Consider the following 17,602-nt stretch of genomic DNA (forward strand, 5'->3'; position numbering starts at 1 on the left):
TGGTCGTATTGGGACACTCCATACAGGCTGCCCCACCGCTGGGGACATCTCCCTCACTCTGCCTGCGCTCTGATTTCTCGTGCTAGACTGGGTCCCTCCTGTGTACTTGCTTCTCACGCCAGGAGCTGCCCAAGCCCAGCGGCCCCTCCGCTCTCATCGTGTTTCCCCATCCATGTTTTCACATTGAATATGTCTGGAAAATATTATTAAAAATTCAGTTTATTATTTTTGATCAACAATTTCTGTCTCTTGATTTTCTGTCCAGGGACATCGCCAAGCGCACATCACTACTCCTAGTTCTTTCTGCTTTGTTCCTTTCCTCAGTTTTTTGAGATAGAAGCTCATATATATTATGATATTAGCCCAGGCTGGCGCAAAATTGTTATTCTTCTACCTTAGCCTCACAGAGATCCGCCTGGCTCTGCCTCCCAAGCATTGTGATTACAGGAATGAGCCGTGGCAGGCACCCAGTCCCATAAGGATGTTTTTTTGTTGTTGTTGGAGACAAGGTCTCACTCTGTAGTACTAGTTGGCCTGGAGTTTACGATGGAGACAAGGCTAGCGTCAAACTCACATAGTTCCTCCTGTCCCTGTCTTTCAAATGCTGGTATTAAAGGCATGCACCACTATGTTCAGCTCCACTGAGGGCTTCTTGTTTTTTTTTTTTTTTTTTTTTTTTTTTTTTTGGTTTTTCGAGACAGGGTTTCTCTGTGGCTTTGGAGCCTGTCCTGGAACTAGCTCTTTTAGACCAGGCTGGTCTCGAACTCACAGAGATTCACCTGCCTCTGCCTCCCAAGTGCTGGGGTTTTTTGGTTTTTTGAGACAGGGTTTCTCTGTGGCTTTGGAGCCTGTCCTGGAACTAGCTCTGTAGACCAGGCTGGTCTTGAACTCCCAGAGATCCGCCTGCCTCTGCCTCCCGAGTGCTGGGATTAAAGGCGTGTGCCACCATCGCCCGGCTCACTGAGGACTTCTTTAATCAATGTGTTGAGTTTTTTTGCCAACCTGACACAAGCTAAGTCGTCTGAGAAGACAAAACCTCAGTTGAGAAAATGTCCCTCTCAGACTGGTTTGAAGACGAGCCTGTGGGGTATTTTCTTGATTGGTGGTGAAGGGCCCAGCCCAGTGTAGGCGGTACCAACCCTGAACCAGTGGTTCTGGATATATAAGACAGTAAACAGAGGAAGCTGGAAGCGAGTCGGTAAGCCCCACTCCTCATGGTCTCTGCTTCAGTTCCTGCCTTGGCTGCTCTTCCTGACGGACTGGAAGCTGTAGGAGAGGTAGACCCTTTGCTCCCCACATTGCTTTTGGTTGTGGCGCTCATCCCAGCACGAGAAAGCAAACTAAGATCACCCATGAACTGTTTTGCAGTCTGTTTTAGTTTCCTCAGAGGTAGGTGTTTAAACCCCTGGGTTTGCTTACCATATATTAATCGCACCTATTACTGAGGTTTGTTGTGATATTTCAGTACATGTTAGCATGAACTAGCCAAGCCCAGTTTTCCTTATACCCTCTTCTCCACCCCTTCCCCACCTCTAGAAATCACTATTTGGGATGCATTTTATTTTTTAAATTTTTTTATATTTATTTATTTATTTATTTATTTATTTATTTATTTATTTATTTATTATGTATATAACATTCTGTCTGTGTGTATGCCTGCAGGCCAGAAGAGGGCACCAGACCCCATTACAGATGGTTGTGAGCCACCATGTGGTTGCTGGGAATTGAACTCAAAACCTTTGGAAGAGCAGGCAATGCTCTTAACCTCTGAGCCATCTCTCCAGCCCCCTTTGTGATGCATTTTAAAATTTTACTTTTTGTAATTAACTTCTGGCTTTATTACATTTTGTTCAGACAAAATGGCCTATTTACTCCATAGGCATTGAAAATGGGTTGTGCTTTCCTTAATTTTTGTTCATGTTTCATGTGTGAGAAAAAAATAATCGTTCCTCCCACTGTAGGCTGCAGAACTCTCTTTATTCATTAGGCCAAGCTTGCTAATGCTGTCGTCCAGATCTGTTCTGCAGCTTTTCTGCCGTTCGACTCAGTTAAGAGCAATTCGACGAAATCTCCTACTCTGCTGATACATTAGGCATTGCTCCTTGTGGCTCTATCAATTTTTTGCTTCATATACTTTATTAGGTGCACACAAGTTTAAAATTGCTACCACTTCTTGGAGAATGATGTCATTCATCATCACAGAGTGAGTTTGCTCATTTGCAACAATGTTCTGTGGCTAAAAGACCATTGTACCTAATATGAGTGCGATTGCAAACCTTCACAGTTCTCTTTTGGTATGATGACTTCATGCAGTGCAGATTTCCTTCTAACTTGCTGTGAGACCAAAGATATCCTTGAACTTCAGCTCCTCCTGTCTCTACCTCCCTGGGACTAGGATTGCAGGTATGTGCTACCATCTTTATATTTGCTTGATAAAACTTTTTCCATATTTGTCTGCCTCTGTCAATCAAGTGTTGGGGATAAAGGCATGTGACATACGCCTGGCTCCATTCTTTTCTTTGCTCTTTTTATCTGTAAAGGTGCTTTGCCTGTTTGTATGTCTGTGCACCCATGCAAGCAGTGTCCACAGAGGCCAGAGGAGTGCGACAGATTCCCCTTGACTCAAAGCAATGGATGTTAGTGAACTGTAGCTCTATGGTGCTGGGAATTCACCCTGGATCCTCTGAAAGAGCAGCCGGTGCTCTTAACCACCACACCATCTCTCCAGCCCTGACTCTATCCTTTTTATTCCAACATCAAAGCATCCTTATAGTTTAGGTAGGTTGTATATAAAAAACATATAGCTGGGATTTTTAGAAGCCCAATATGCACTTTGTTGTCTTGTGTGTGTGTGTGTGTGTGTGTGCGCGCGCGCGCACGCTAGGGACCGAATGGGAGCCTTGTCCACACTATGCAGTGTTCCACTGTTGAGCGCCCTCCAAGCCCAACTCACTGTCTTTCTGGTTCCACAGTTAGTGTTCCCTCACCTGGCCTAACGGTGTGTGTGGTGGGGGAGAGGGCTACCCACATGCAGAGGTCACAGGACAACACTAGGTGTATGTGGGAGGGTGGGGGTGCACACATATAGAGGTCACAGGAGATCACTAGGTGTGTATGGGGAAGGGGGTGCACATATACCAAGGACACAAGTGGACACTAGGTGTGTGTGGGAAGATGGGGGTGCACACACACAGAGGCTGCAGGAAGACACTAGGTGTGTGTGGGGAGATGGGAGAGCACACACAGGGGCCACAGGAGGACACTAAGCGCCCTCTGTTATTCTTCCTCTCACTCCTTTGAGACAGGGATTCTCATGGGGACCCAAAGCTTTATGTTTTGGCTAGGATGGCTGGCCAGTGGACTCCCAGAATTCCCGTCTGTGTCCAGAACCCCTGGATTACAACTGTTTGCAGCCATGCTCAGCCTTCTGTGTGGGTGCTGGGGATTTGAATTCGGATCCTCATGCTCTTCCCCACTGACCCACTGAGCCGTCTCTCCAGCCCCATGCTCTTTCTTCTGAAGGAGGACTTTAGATCTTTTAAATTCATTTATGTTATTAATGTTATTGGAAGTATTTTTTTTTTGAGACAGGCTTTTACTTGTTGCCAAGGCTAGCCTCAAACTCCTGAACTTAGATAATCCTCCTGCCTCAGTACTTGGCAGTTAACTTCTTTACGTAAATCTTTTCTTTTTTTTTTTTTTGGTTTTTCAGGATAGGTTTCTCTGTGTAACCCTGGCTGTCCTGAACTCACTGTAGACCAGGACCTCACAGAGCTCCACCTGCCTCTGCCTCCTGAGTGCTGGGATTAAAGGCACCAGCCACTACCATGCTTTTTGTTTGTTTTGTTTTGCTTTGTTTTGTTTTTTTTAAAGAATTTGAAATCTTGAGGCCAGTGAGGTGATTTAGCTGGTAAAGGTGATTCCAGTCATATCTGATAATCTGAGTTCCATCTACAAGTTCCACCCAGGAGGAGAGAAACGATCTCTGAAAGTTGTCCTCTGTTGGAAGCTGTAAACCCCCAGATCCTGAATTTCTTGTAAACAACTTGTTTTCCCCTGATCTGAGTGTCTACAGCTGCTCTGAGCACGAGACCCTCAGGAGTTCCTGATGGTAGGGGAATGGTTTCTGGTGCGTTTGGCTGGGGCGTGGCTATCCCTATATAAGCTGCCCCTGGACTCAACAAAGGGGGCATTCTTGGGGCATTCTGACATCAAGGATGATCCATGTCTCTCTCTGTCTGTGTGTCTTTGAGTGTTTCAATCTCCAGCCCCTTGCCCGGTTCAAGAACTGTATGGTGCGCCCCTGTCCTCAGATCTCCGTCTGCCTCTCTGGCATGCATGCACCACTCCCATGCAACAAATCAAACAAACAAATAAAAACATTTCCAGGTGTACAGGTGTGCAGTCCTAGCACTTGGGAGGAGGCAGGAGGATTGCTTCAAGTACCCGGTCAACCCAGTGTGTGTAGCAAGTTTGAGGCCAACCAAGGCTAAGCTGCAAGACTGTTTCAAAACATTATCACGAACAAAGCCCTGTGTGTATTTTTCCGTCTAGCAGAAAGTAACCTACCTGTCGGTGGTGGCGGGGGACCTTTAATCCTGGTACTCCAGAGGCAGAGGTAGGTGTATCTCTGTAGTCAGACTTTATCATTGGGGCCATCTGCTCCCTAATAATGACATGGAGACTTTTTTTTTCTTTTTTCTTTTTTTTTTTTTGGTTTTTCGAGACAGGGTTTCTCTGTAGCTTTGGTGCCTGTCCCGGAACTAGCTCTTGTAGACCAGGCTGGCCTCGAACTCCCAGAGATCCGCCTGCCTCTGCCTCCTGAGTGCTGGGATTAAAGGCGTGCGCCACCACCGCCCGGCCGACATGGAGACTTATTAATTATGAAAGCTCAACTGATAGCTTAGACTTGTTTCTAACTAGCTCTTATAACTTAGATCAACCCATTTCTATTAATTTACTTTCTGCCTTATGGCTTTATTACCTCATCTCCATAATGCCCACACTGCTTGCTCAGTGTCTCCTGGCCTCTCCACCTTCTTCCCAGGGTCCTCTCTGTTCAGAAATCCTGCCTTGCTACTGGCTGTTCAGCTTTTTATTAAATGAATCAGAGTGATACATCTTCACAGTGTACTGAAAGATTATTTCATAATCGATCTCTAAGTTTGAGGTCAGCCTGGTCTACAGAGTGAGTTCTAGGACAGCCAGGGCTACACAGAGCAACCCTGCCTGGCAAACAAAACAAAAGGAAAAGAAGTAACAGCGCTGGAGAGTGTGAAGAGATGGCTCGGGTAGCGTGCTTGGTGTTCATTCATGAGGACTGTTCGCATTCCAAGCCCAAGTCCCCCAAATGCCTGTAACTCCAGCTCTGAGGGACTGTTGTCCTTTTCTGGCCTCTGCAAGCTCACAGATGTGGGCACTGTCACAGACAGACAGACAGACACACATAGAATAAACTTAAACAAGGAATGACCACATCATATTGATATGAGAATGTTTATCCTTAAGACGGGTCCTTTTAGGTGTGTGTGTGTGTGTGTGTGTGTGTGATGCTGGGGTCCAAACTCGGGACTCTTGCTAGGGAATTGCTCTGTCATTGACCTACGGCCTCAGCTGTGTCTCCCCTTAGACCTTTAGAAAGACAAAAGGGATCGTTTTCACTTATTTCACTTCTGGAATCAACCAGATTTCTCTCTCTGACTATTTAAGTGCCTTATTAAAAAAACAGCTCTAGTGTGAATCTTTGTGTGGCAAACCTTCTCAGGCTTTTTGGGCATGATGGGATTTTTTTTTTTTTTGAAAGTCATGGTCTCACAGTTGAATGAAAGTTCAAGTGGATGTAAAATTCTAGGTTTGGAAATTCTTTCCTGTCAGTCATTGGAAAATGAGGCTCCATTGTCTTTTCCATCTCCATTTCTGCAATTGAAGAATCTGAGACAGAGCTACAATCTTTGTTCGTTCAGTTCACTCTGCTCTTTATTTGTATGGCTGACGGTGGGCAATCTGTTCTGTTTTATTTTGGCTGTGTGTGTGTGTGTGTGTGTGCGCGCGCGTGTGCACACGTGTGCACATGTGCATGCTCCCAAGCATCCGTATGTGGAGGCCAGGGGTTGATGCAAGCCATTGTCTCTTGCTTTCTTGTTTTTTGAGACAGAGTCTCTCAGTGAGCATAGATATCGCATTTTTGGCTACCCTGTCTGGTCAGTGAGCTCCAGGAATCCATCTGTCTCCAACCCCCCCCCCCCGCTTTGGGGCTATAGACGGGTGCTGCCATGGCTATGGGTATTTGGGATCCCAACTTAGCTCCTTATGCTTACACAGAAAATACTTTACCCTCTGAGCCATCTCATTGGCCCAAATTGTTTGTTTGTTTGTTTGTTTTGAGATAGGGTGTTTTTTTTTTTTATGTAGCCCTGGCTGTCCTGAAACTCACACTATAGACCAGCTAAGCTCAAATTCAGAAATCTGCCTGCCTCTGCCTCCTGAGTGCTGGGATTAAAGGCATGCATCACCGCTTGATATTGATGTTCTTTTTTTAAGCTTTAATTAAAAAAAAGTGTGGGTGGGGCAGGAGAGATGGCTCAGGGTTTAAGAGCATTGGCTGCTCTTAAAGAGGATCTGGGTTCAACTCTCAGCACCCACGTAGCAGCTCACAACTGTCTGTAACTCCAGTTTCAGGGGACCCGAAACTTCCCATGGCAAAACACTAATGCACATTATTTTAAAAATGTATCTCTGTGTTACCAGGTGTGACATCTTTAATCCCAGCACTTGAGAGGCAGAGGCAGGTGGATCTCTGTGAGTGTGAGGTCAGCCGGGTCTACATAGTGAGTTCCAGGATAGCCAGGGCTATTTAGAGATACCCTGTCTCAAAAAAAATATGTTTATGTGTATATGTTTGTCTGCATGTGCACTATGTGTGTGCAGGTACCCAAGGAGGCCAGAAGATGGCACTGGATCCCCTGAAACTGGAGTTACGGGCAGCTGTGACCTACCAGATATGAGTGATTAGAAACAAACCCAGGTCCTCTGTAACAGTGACAAGTGTTCTTAGCCGCTGAGCCATTTTTCTAGCCCCTGCTACGGATATTCTTAAATTACACTGTTATTGGACAGCAAGGCATCATGTGCTTACAATTCTAGCAACTTGGGAAGCTGAGGCAGGGGGATCACTCTAGACCACAGGTTCAAAACGACCCTCGCCAACACAGCGACTCACTCTCAACCATCTCCGTCTCTCTGTATCTCTTTCTGTCTTTCTCTGTTTGGCGTTCTCCATCTCTGATGCTGTCTCTCTGTTGACTTTTTTCAGACAAGGTCTTATATATCCCAGACTGGCCTTAAACCTCAGACTCAAATGTAGTAGAAGATGAGCTTGAACTGACCTTCCTGTCTCCATGTCCCAAGTGCTGGGATTATAGGCATGTGTCTTCATGCTTGACTAGACCTTGTCACTTAAAAAAAAATCCCCATTATTATTTCTCTCAATGACAATTTTTCTTGGCTTCTGTGGCCCATGTCCACCTGAAATCCGCCATCTCCGTTTAATTCTGGTGATTTATCTCCGATTGTTTTTCACTCACCCTCAACCCCAATTTCGGGAGCTTCATGAATTTCTTTCTCTCTTTGACTATGTTTTCTAACAGCAATTCTTTTAAAAATGGACGCTATAATGATATCCACCTGATGACCCACCTTCTTGTGCTGGGTCCAGTGAACCCTGTGGTTTACATGCAAAGAGGAATTCAGGTGCTAGTCAGCTGACTAAGAGTCTCCTGAGCCAGCTGACCCTAAGTAAGAGCATCCTGAATTCTCCTGGTGGAAACGAATGCAGTCACAAGGCCTTTGAATATTTAAAAGGGACGTTTAAGTAGGTACCTGACAGGGTGGTGCTTGCCTGTAATCCCAGTACTTGGGTGGTGTGGACAGAGAATCTAGAGTTCAAGGTCATCCTTGACTACAAAGAGAGTTTGAAGCCACTCTGAGTTACAGGAGGCCTTGACTCAAACACACAGGGGGCTCAAGAGATGACCCAGAGGTCAGGAGCACTTGTCAACAATTCCCAACCCCGACATGTAATCCAGACCCAGGGCATCCGATGGCCTCCCTGACCTCTGAGGACACCAAACATGAATGTGGGCACATGCATACAGGCAGGCAAAACACTCATACATAAAGTAAAACCAAAAAATTGAATTTTAAAAATGCAACAAAGGGTCGGCAAGGCACCTGACACCAAAGCTGACCACCTGAGTTTGACTCCCGGACTCACGTGGTGGAAGGAGAGAATCGACTCACAAGTTGACCTCTGACCTCTACATTCCCACTGTGGCATGACAGAGGCCCAAATACACAGCCACATGCAATAAACGAGTAAATAAGTAGATGTAATCTTGAAACAGAAAAGAAAGAAAAAGAAAGAAGGAAAGAAAGCGGGGGAATCACAGGTGCTGGAATGGTGGGTGTGACAGTTTGTGCTAACCTGAACTAACAAAATAAATTAAGAAATAAAGATTTTTTTTCTAATTTTCTTGTTATGTTTTTCTTTTGTTTTCTGTTGTGTTCTGACTTGAACGTGTTTTCTTTGTTCCATCTATTTTCCTTTGTTAATGGTTTGCAAGCCGCGCATCCCTCCCTGTATCTGCTCCTTTCCCCTTTCATCAATGAGCACCATGTCCCTGGCACAGGAGTGGACCACTCCGTAGGAGTCTCCTAAGAGAAACAGCAGCCCCTGTCCAACTCCCACGACATCCTGGAAACCACATCCGCCCCTTTGATTCACACACCTACCTCTAGATCTGTATGGATGCTACTTCTTAAACTGTTCATCTGTAACGGATCATCTGTTAGCTTTCCACTGTAGAAGATAAAAATTGAGCTCTTCCACTATCAGTCAAGACACACACACACACACACGCACACACACACACACACACACATGGCTTCCCAGTTCCCCCAAGCTGTTGGAGAATAAATGGGGAAGTTTGGCATGTTTGCACACTGGGATATTATACAGCTTTGACGATGCACTGAGTGCGGAACCAAACAGCAACAGTTAGGAACCCAGCCAGGACTATAACGAGAATAGAAACATATTTTGAATGGACCCTGGTTGATCTTGTCAGTTGAGCAAAATTAGGATGAAAGCGGGGAAGAGCGGGTGCTAGGGACGCAGCTCAGTTGGTAGAATGCTTGCCTAATGTGCTTAGTCTGCAGTTGCCCAGCCATGGTAGAGGTAAGATTTCTCCAGTGACTTGACTGCTTTGTTTTTCTGGGTTTTAGGTTGAACCTCATTATTTGACTCTGGGCTTTTATTAGTCGTGCTACACTGGCCACATTGTATCCACAGCAGAAGGCAGAGAATCATGACTGTCACCATCTCACTTTCTCCTCATGCAGTCCAGGATCCCCAGGCCAGGGAATGATGCCACCCACAGTGGACAGACCCCCCCATCTCAGTTAACATAATCAGATAATCCCCTGTAAGCCTGCCCAGAGGCCCATATCCCATGTGATCACAGATCTCATTAGGTTGAAATTGAGAGTAACCATCACAGGTGGTAAGACAGTTTAGCATCCCAAGGTCTAAAATTGACTTGTTCTTGTCCTCCAACTTGACAATGCAGATGGGGATAAAATTCTGGGCTCATGAAGTTCTTTCTTCTTCCTTGGCATTACCATCTATTAGCACATGTTGAAAAAAAAAAAAGCTGGAGGTGTAGTTCAGTGGTGATGTGTTGCCCAGCACACGTTAGATACCCAGAATGATACCCAATACCAGAGCCGATGGTCAAAGCTGATGTTAGCAGCTGGGTGTGATGCAAGCCTGTAATCCCAGCACTCTGGAAGTAAGGCAGAAAGAAAAGGAGTCCAAGGTCCATCCTGTGGTACAAAGCAAGCCTAGCCTGGGATATTTGAGACCTTGTTTCAACAACCAAACCAAACCAAACTAAGCCAAACCAATCAACAAAAGGCTAAAGTCAATGAGGTCAGTCTAATACTTGTCCCTTTTTGGGTATCTGTGTAGCCCTGGCTGTCCTGGAACTCTTGTAGACCAGGCTGGCCTTAAACTCAGAGATCTGCCTGCCTCTGCCTCCCAAGTGCTGGGGATTAAAGGCATGCACCACCACCACTACCTGGATGTTTTTGGGTTTTTTTGTTTTTGTTTTTGGATTTTTTGAGACAGGGTTTCTCCGTAGCTTTTGGTTCCTGTCCTGGAACTAGCTCTTGTAGTTCAGGCTGGCCTCGAACTCACAGAGATCCGCCTGCCTCTGCCTCCCGAGTGCTGGGATTAAAGGCTGGATGTTTTTTTTTAAAGACTTCTATTTAAGCTTTTTGTTTATTTGTGTGTGTGTGTGTGTGTGTGTGTGTGTGTATGCAGGAATTCCATGGCATGATTTTGGTTTGCAGATGATATCTGAGAATTAACTTGCCTCTCCCTTCCTGGGATTCCCAAACTAAAGGTTACCATCATCCTCAGTTTTGTGTTTCACACACACACACACACACACACACCATACACGTATGTGGTGGCACCAAGGCACATGTATAGATGTCCGAGAACAACATTTAGGAACCAGTTCTCCACTTCCACCTAGGGTGGATCCAGGGATCAAAGTCAAGTTTTCAGGCTTGGTAGCAGGTACCTTCAACCACCAAGCCATTACCATGGTCCAGATTTCTATTTTTGGTATGAAATATCACCTCACAGTAATTAAATATAGACCGTTTATTTGTTTTTTCTTCCTTTCATAATTGACAAGTAAAAATTATATATATTTATGGTGATCAACCTGATGGTTAGACATATGCTTGTGTCTCTGAGTGGCTAAATCACGCTAATTAACATGTTTGTGTGAGAACAGCAGAACTGGTCCTCGGCAGCTTGCAAGCGCGCAGTACTCAGTTGTGGACATAGTCACCACATTGCCCTCTCCCCCTCTTGAATCCCGTCCTCCATCGCATTGATACTTAGTATCCTGGGGTCACTATCTCCCCAGTCCGTTCCCACCCCTAGCCACTCCAGTCCCTGGGAACCATAATTTCACTCTTTTGAGTTAGACATGTTTACTGTTCCTACGTGGGCTCATGTAGCATTAAGACTGAGTCCTGTCACTTCAGGTAATGTCCTCCAGGTTCACCTAGGTTCCTGCAAGGGTGGGATCTCCCCATTCTCCGGTTTTTTGTTGTTTGTTTTTGTTTGTTTACACAGGGGTCTCACATTTCCCAGTCTGCCCTCAAACTTCCCAAGTCCCAAGCAGCGAATGATGACCGCAAACTTCTGATCCTTCTGCCTCTGTTCCCAAGAGCGAGGGATCACATCCAGGTTTGTGCGCACTAAACAAGCACAGTACTAATGAGCTGTACACCAATCCCCTGGTGGTTTTGTTGGGTTGGTTTTGGTTTTTTGAGACTGGGTTTCTTGGTGTAGCCCTAGATGTTCTGGGACTTGCCCTGTAGACCAGATGGGCCGCAGACTCAGAGATCTGCCTGTCTCTGCCTCCCAAATGCTGGGACTAAAGTCGTGAGCTCCCATGCCTGGCTCCATAGTTGTTTTTATTAATTAATTTTTAAAAAGTGTTTGTATACATTCATGGGTACACATGAGTGTGTATAGGCAAGGGAGGCTGTGGGACTTACTCTTCCGTTGATTTTCTTTTGTTTACATTTAGTGTGTGTGTGTTTGAGTGTGAAGGTGCTTGTGTACAATGGCACACCTGAAGAAGTCGGAGGACAACTTACAGAAGTGAGTTCTCTCCTTCCATCAAATGGATCCTAGATATTGAACTCAGGTCCTTGGACTTGGTGACAACCACCTTTACCAGTAGGCCTCTTGTTGGCTCTTCCGTCTTATATTTTGGGACCAAACTTTTTATATAACTCAGGTCCTCATGCTTGTATGGCAAGCATTTAACCAACTGAGCCATCTCCCCAAACCTCCTAGTTTTAATTTCTGAACATAATGTTTTGTTTATGTCAGAGTTCAATCCCTCTGTGGAAGATGAGAGCTGATCCCTGAAAGCGGTTCTTGACCTTCACACACATGTTGTAGCAGGTGCGGGCCACAGCCCTGGCCCCTCTGTCTCCCGCACAATTATGTACAGACAGTGGCAATAAACTAAATACATTTTTAAGGTTGTGAGGTATGCAGTATAATAACTTGCAGAACGCGCATCAACAGCTTGGAAGAGAATTCTGGAGGCAGCGGTGGAGCGTTGGGTTAAGAGGTTCCTTCCTGTGTCAGCAATGCTTGGAGCACACACGCACTCACCATGTGGAGGAAGAGCGGTCATGACCAACTCTGAGTTGAAAAGGAATTCAGAAATAAATTAGCCCCCGCACCAGCCTGCGCTATAAGGAAGTTTAGTAATAACTGCCAATTTATTTCCCTTTTTACCTATGCACAAGAGTGACGTACGATAAAAATATGTGCCCAAGTAAATCTTGAAAAAGAGCCTTTCAGTAAATTTTAGCCAAAACCCTAAATAAGAACTCATTGTTCGTGGCTTCATTGGCAGCTTGGTTTTCGTTCTCAGGAGGACTTAAAATAGGAGCACAGCTCACAGATGATGGAAGCGGCCTGGGTGAAGTGGGAAGTGATGGAAGGGGGGAAATGTGAACCTGGCGCCAATATCCAGAACAGAATTATGAAGCGAGACATTAGCCTTGCAAAACGTCTGCTGGTCCTGAGGGATCCCCCCTCTTTAGCAGTGCTACCAACCAGTAGTGGGGAGAGGTCTGTTCAGACACTCATCCCTTGGGTGGAGAAGGGGTTCATGGGGCAGGGTTGGGAAAAGTGGGGAGGAAGCCAGAGGTGAGTCAGGAGAAAATGCCACTGTGGGGAGGAGGCTGGGCTTCTTCTGACTTGCAGCCTCTGGAGGAGGCTGCCTCCGAACGAGTGCCCTGTCCCTCTGTCTGGTGTTTGTTCTCTCTAAGGCAAATTTTGGCAGATAAAGGAAGACCTTACCTGTGGGAACTCCTGGAACTCTGTGGAGCTGGCAGAGATGGAGCAGATGCTGATGCTGTGGCCTGGGATGTTTCCCTGGATCCCTGAGCAAACTTACCACCCTGCCCCCGGAATCTCAGAAAGCTACATGCCTCTGGGAAAACAGCGGATGCTCTTAACTGCTGATCTCTTAAGCCCCAATTAATTTAATTTTTAATCTTATTTTTTGAAACGTAGTCCCATGTAGCTTAAGCTGGCTGTGTGGCCAGGGACGATCCTGAATTCCTGATTGGTCTGTCTCCACCTCCCAAATGCTGGGATTATAGACACGTACTGTCATCACTCACAGTTATTTTTAATAAAAAAGGGGGGATCCCACCCCCAACAATAAAACATGAAATAGGGCTAGCAAAAGGCTCAGTGAATAGGACACTTAGAGTCATGCTTGGAAACCTGAGTTCAGTTCTCAGAGTGCACACCATAAAAAGAACTGACTTCTGCAAGTTGTCTTTTGATCTTCACACACACACACAAACATATACACACACACTACACACATGCACACACACTCCAAAAAAATAATAAAAAAAATAAAAAATAAAATAATTTAAAATTAATTAAAATTTTAAAATAGATAAAATTTATTTATTCAATTACATATTTATTATGTTTTTTTGAGACAAGGGTTGTCTGTGTAGCATTGGCTATCCTGGAACTTGCTCTGTAGACCTGGTTGGCCTTGAACTCACAGAAATCTGCCTGCCTCTGCCTCCTGATTGCTGGAATTAAAGGCCTGAGCCACCACCACCCAACTATAGAATGAACTTTAGAGTAAAAAAAAAATTAAATTTAGAATTGAATTTTAATTACGCAATAATTAGAAATAAATGTGGTTGTATTAGATGGTTCCATTTGTATATTAAAAATAGATTCTAGAAAATTCATCAAGTGTAAACAACCATTATTTTGAATGGAGTATGTGCACAGATACTTTTTGTCCTTTTCAATTTTTTTCCTGCTTCCCACTATCTATTTAGCCCATGTATGAGCCCTGATGAGGCGTCCTCACCAGGCCAACCCTCTAACATCAGGCTTCGAAGCAGAGTGGTACACTGACTTTCCATGACAGCTGACAGTTCAGCAGCCCCTGCTTCTCTATGAACATGCCAGTGAGGAATTCTCCTCTGAGATCAGCATCCATATGAGCATCCATACCTTTTCTGCCATTCTAACCCTCAGGGATCATCAATCTGCTTCTCCACCCGGTACATAAGGCAAGGGTTTAAATACAACCATGTGCGACCACGCCCAAGCAGACAACAGCTACCCCATCGGCAGAGCAGGGAAACTGGTGGGGGCTCCTGAGCCAAGCCCAGAATTCACACTGGTCACACCCTGTTCTACCACTGCTCTGTGGAAGGGGTTTCCTCACAGTAAGACACACGATGAGGACAATTAGGTTCTATACTCAGGTATCCTCAGGATCTGTGCTTAAGGAGATAGGCATCTCAGGCTCCCCTGGAAGGAACCATAGCTGCCCTTGATTGAGCTGCACCCAGCAGGCAGGAAGTTTAACCCTTTCCTGGAAGTAGAGATTATTTTTTACGTCTCTGGGGGAAATTGCCTATGTTGGGAGAACGGCAGGAACCCCTGAGCCAAAGGGCGCACTGCTAAATATAATACGGAAAGTGGACCTGGCAATCATGGGAATACGTTAGGGACTGCATGCTTCAGATGGCTAACAAGCGACTGTCCCCTCCGCTCTGCCCTGAGCGGTGGGAAACTTGGGTTCCAAAGGTCCCAGTTGTCAATCCAAGGGCTATGATGAGTCCAGAATAGATGCACGTGGAAAAACAAGTGTGGGGAGGAACCTCAGGATCAAATGGGCAAATATGGGGAACTTGCGCTATTGGTTATTGGAATATCACACTGAAGCGTGTGGTGCCACTGCTGTAGACAATGGACCAGAACGGGAACCTAGGAATGAGCTGCCAAGATGGTGCGGAAGGGCTCTTGCCACCAAGACTGGTGATCTGAGTCTCTGATTTCTCTTTTGGGGAAATTCACAGGCATACAATGATCAAAGCAAGGAGAGGGGAAAAAAAAGTCTTTGATATCAAAATAGGCAAATGATCTTCCAGCAAACGCTACCGCTGCTCACTAACATGAATAAAATATGCAGGTTGTAAAGGAGTCCATTTTCCCCCACATCTTCATCAGCTATGAGCTTTATGAGTTTTTAAATCCTTCCAAAAAGTCCTATTTCTCTGATGTTTTAATTTACATTGCTCTGATTATAACTGAGATGGCATATTAAAATGTTTTCATAGTTTAAAAAATTAACTAGTTTTTAATTGAAAAAGCAATTCATGCACATGACAAAAATATCAAACAGCATTGAAAAAAAAACCTATTCTATGAAACATGAGTCTTCTTCCTGCCCTGGAGCCCAAGTTCCCCCTGGAGCAGTTAACCATCTCCAGTATCTTGCTTCTCTTTCCAGAACCATTATGTATACAAACAGTCACACACCAAAGAAATGCATGAATGTTTGTGTGTGTGAACAGGTATCTGTGTGTGCACGTGGCCAAACAGATGAACTCCAGTGTTGCGGGATAATTTTTCTTGGGTTTTCTGAGACAGGGTTTCTCTGAAGCTTTGGAGCCTGTCCTGGAACTTGCTTTTGTAGACCAGGCTGGACTCAAACTCACAGAGATCTGCCTGCCTCTGCCTTGTGAGTGCTGGGATTAGAGACGTGCACCACCACCACCACCACCACCACCGCCACCACCACCACTGCCCAGCTATATTTGTTTTACTATGCAAAGATGTGTTGCTGTTTTACCTTGACTGCCTAAGGCACCTGATTGGTCTAATAAAAATCTGAATGGCCAATAGCAAGGGATGAGGTATAGATGGAACTTCCAGTCAGTGAGAATAAATAGGAGGAGAAATTTAGGCTTGAGGGAGAAAGAAAAGGTGACAACAATGTGAATTAACAAAGATTTGCCTGCCTCTGCCTTCTGAGTGCCGGGATTAATGGTTTTCTCCATTCATCTCAGCTCAACCTCTGGCTTTTACACACATGTACATACATGTGCACACACCCACACTAGCACTATGTAGGATACACACACCCAACACTCCCACACAAATAAAATTTATTTAAAGATCTCTCTCTCTTTTCTGTGTGTGTGTGTGTGTGTGTGTGTGTGTGTGTGTGCAGGTACAGGTGTCCAAGGCAGTTAAAAGAGAGCTTTAGATCCCTGGAGCTGAAGTTATAGGCAGTTGTGAGCTGCTTGGCATGGGTGATGGAAATCAATGGAAGCCAAACTTGGGTTTTCTGCAAGAACCAACGGACTCTTATTCTCTGAACCATTTCTCTAGTGGCCACAACCACCGCCCCCATTTGCTCGATTTTTTTCTGAGACAGGGTTTCTTTCTGTTACAGTCCGAGCTGTATTGGAACTAGCTCTTGTAGATTGTAGACCAGGCTAGCCTCAAACTCAGAGAGATCCGCCTGCCTCTGCCTCCTGAGTGCTGGGATTAAAGGTGTGCGCCACCACTGACGGACTCTGTTATTTATTTATTTTTTTGACAGAGGATCTTTTTTATTGTTATTTTATTTTATGTGCATGGGTGTTTTCCCTGGATGTATGCCCACAGAGGGCAGAAGAGGATATTGGATCCCCCAGAACTGGACTTGGAGATGGTTGTGTGCTGCCCTGTGGATGGTGTGAACTGAATTCTGGGAGAATCATCACTGTTCTTATCTCTCCAGCCCCTGACACAGGATCATGATGTGTAGCTCAGCATGGGCTGAAACTCACTTTGTAGTCCAGGCTGACTTTGAACATGTGACCTTCCTGCCTCAGCCTCCCAATTGCTAGCATGACAGGCATGCACCATTAGGCTCCATGTTTTCCTTTGTTTTAGGTCTCTCTATGCAGCCTGGGCTTCCCTGGAACTCACTATATAGACAGGGCAGGCATTGAACCCACGGTCACCCTTCTTCCCCAGTCTGTGCAGTGCTGAGATTACAGGCATGCATTACAAGGCCCTGCTCCACAGGGTTTCTTTTAATTGTTATTTTGTAATACGTTTAGCCGGTCTCTGGTAGATGGGCACCAAGGTTGCTCTTAGCATTTTGCTATTTCAAACAAAGCTCACATACGCATCATCTCCTACACAGCTATTCCTGTCCCTGGAAATGAAAGAGTTGCTGAGTTAAACGGCGTGTGTTTACATTTTAACAAACGTTCCTGAGTATCCCTTCAAAAAGTCAGAGCAATTCCGGCATGTATTTTTCACCTAGAAAGGTACAGGAGTGACTGTTTATTTTTGCTGTAACCAAATCTGTATTACCAAGTTATCTGATCTTTACCAAACTGACGGGGAAACTGGCAAAAGCTAAACTCCGACTTCACAGGAAGAACAAATATAAACGGTTTACAAAGCCTGTTAAAAGAGGCTCAGGCTAACTGGGTGCGGCGTACACTTGATATCCCAGTACTCAGAAGGCCAAAACAGAAGAATGCAGAGTTCAAGGGCTATTTGGACTTCAGAAATAGGCTCGGCAGGTTAAGAGCACTAACTGCTCTTCCAGAAGACCAGGTTCAAATCCAGCACCCTCGTGGCAGCTCACAACTGTCTGTA

The sequence above is a fragment of the Chionomys nivalis genome, chromosome 23 (genome assembly GCF_950005125.1).
Source record: "Chionomys nivalis chromosome 23, mChiNiv1.1, whole genome shotgun sequence".
In the NCBI taxonomy this organism is placed as follows: domain Eukaryota; kingdom Metazoa; phylum Chordata; class Mammalia; order Rodentia; family Cricetidae; genus Chionomys; species Chionomys nivalis.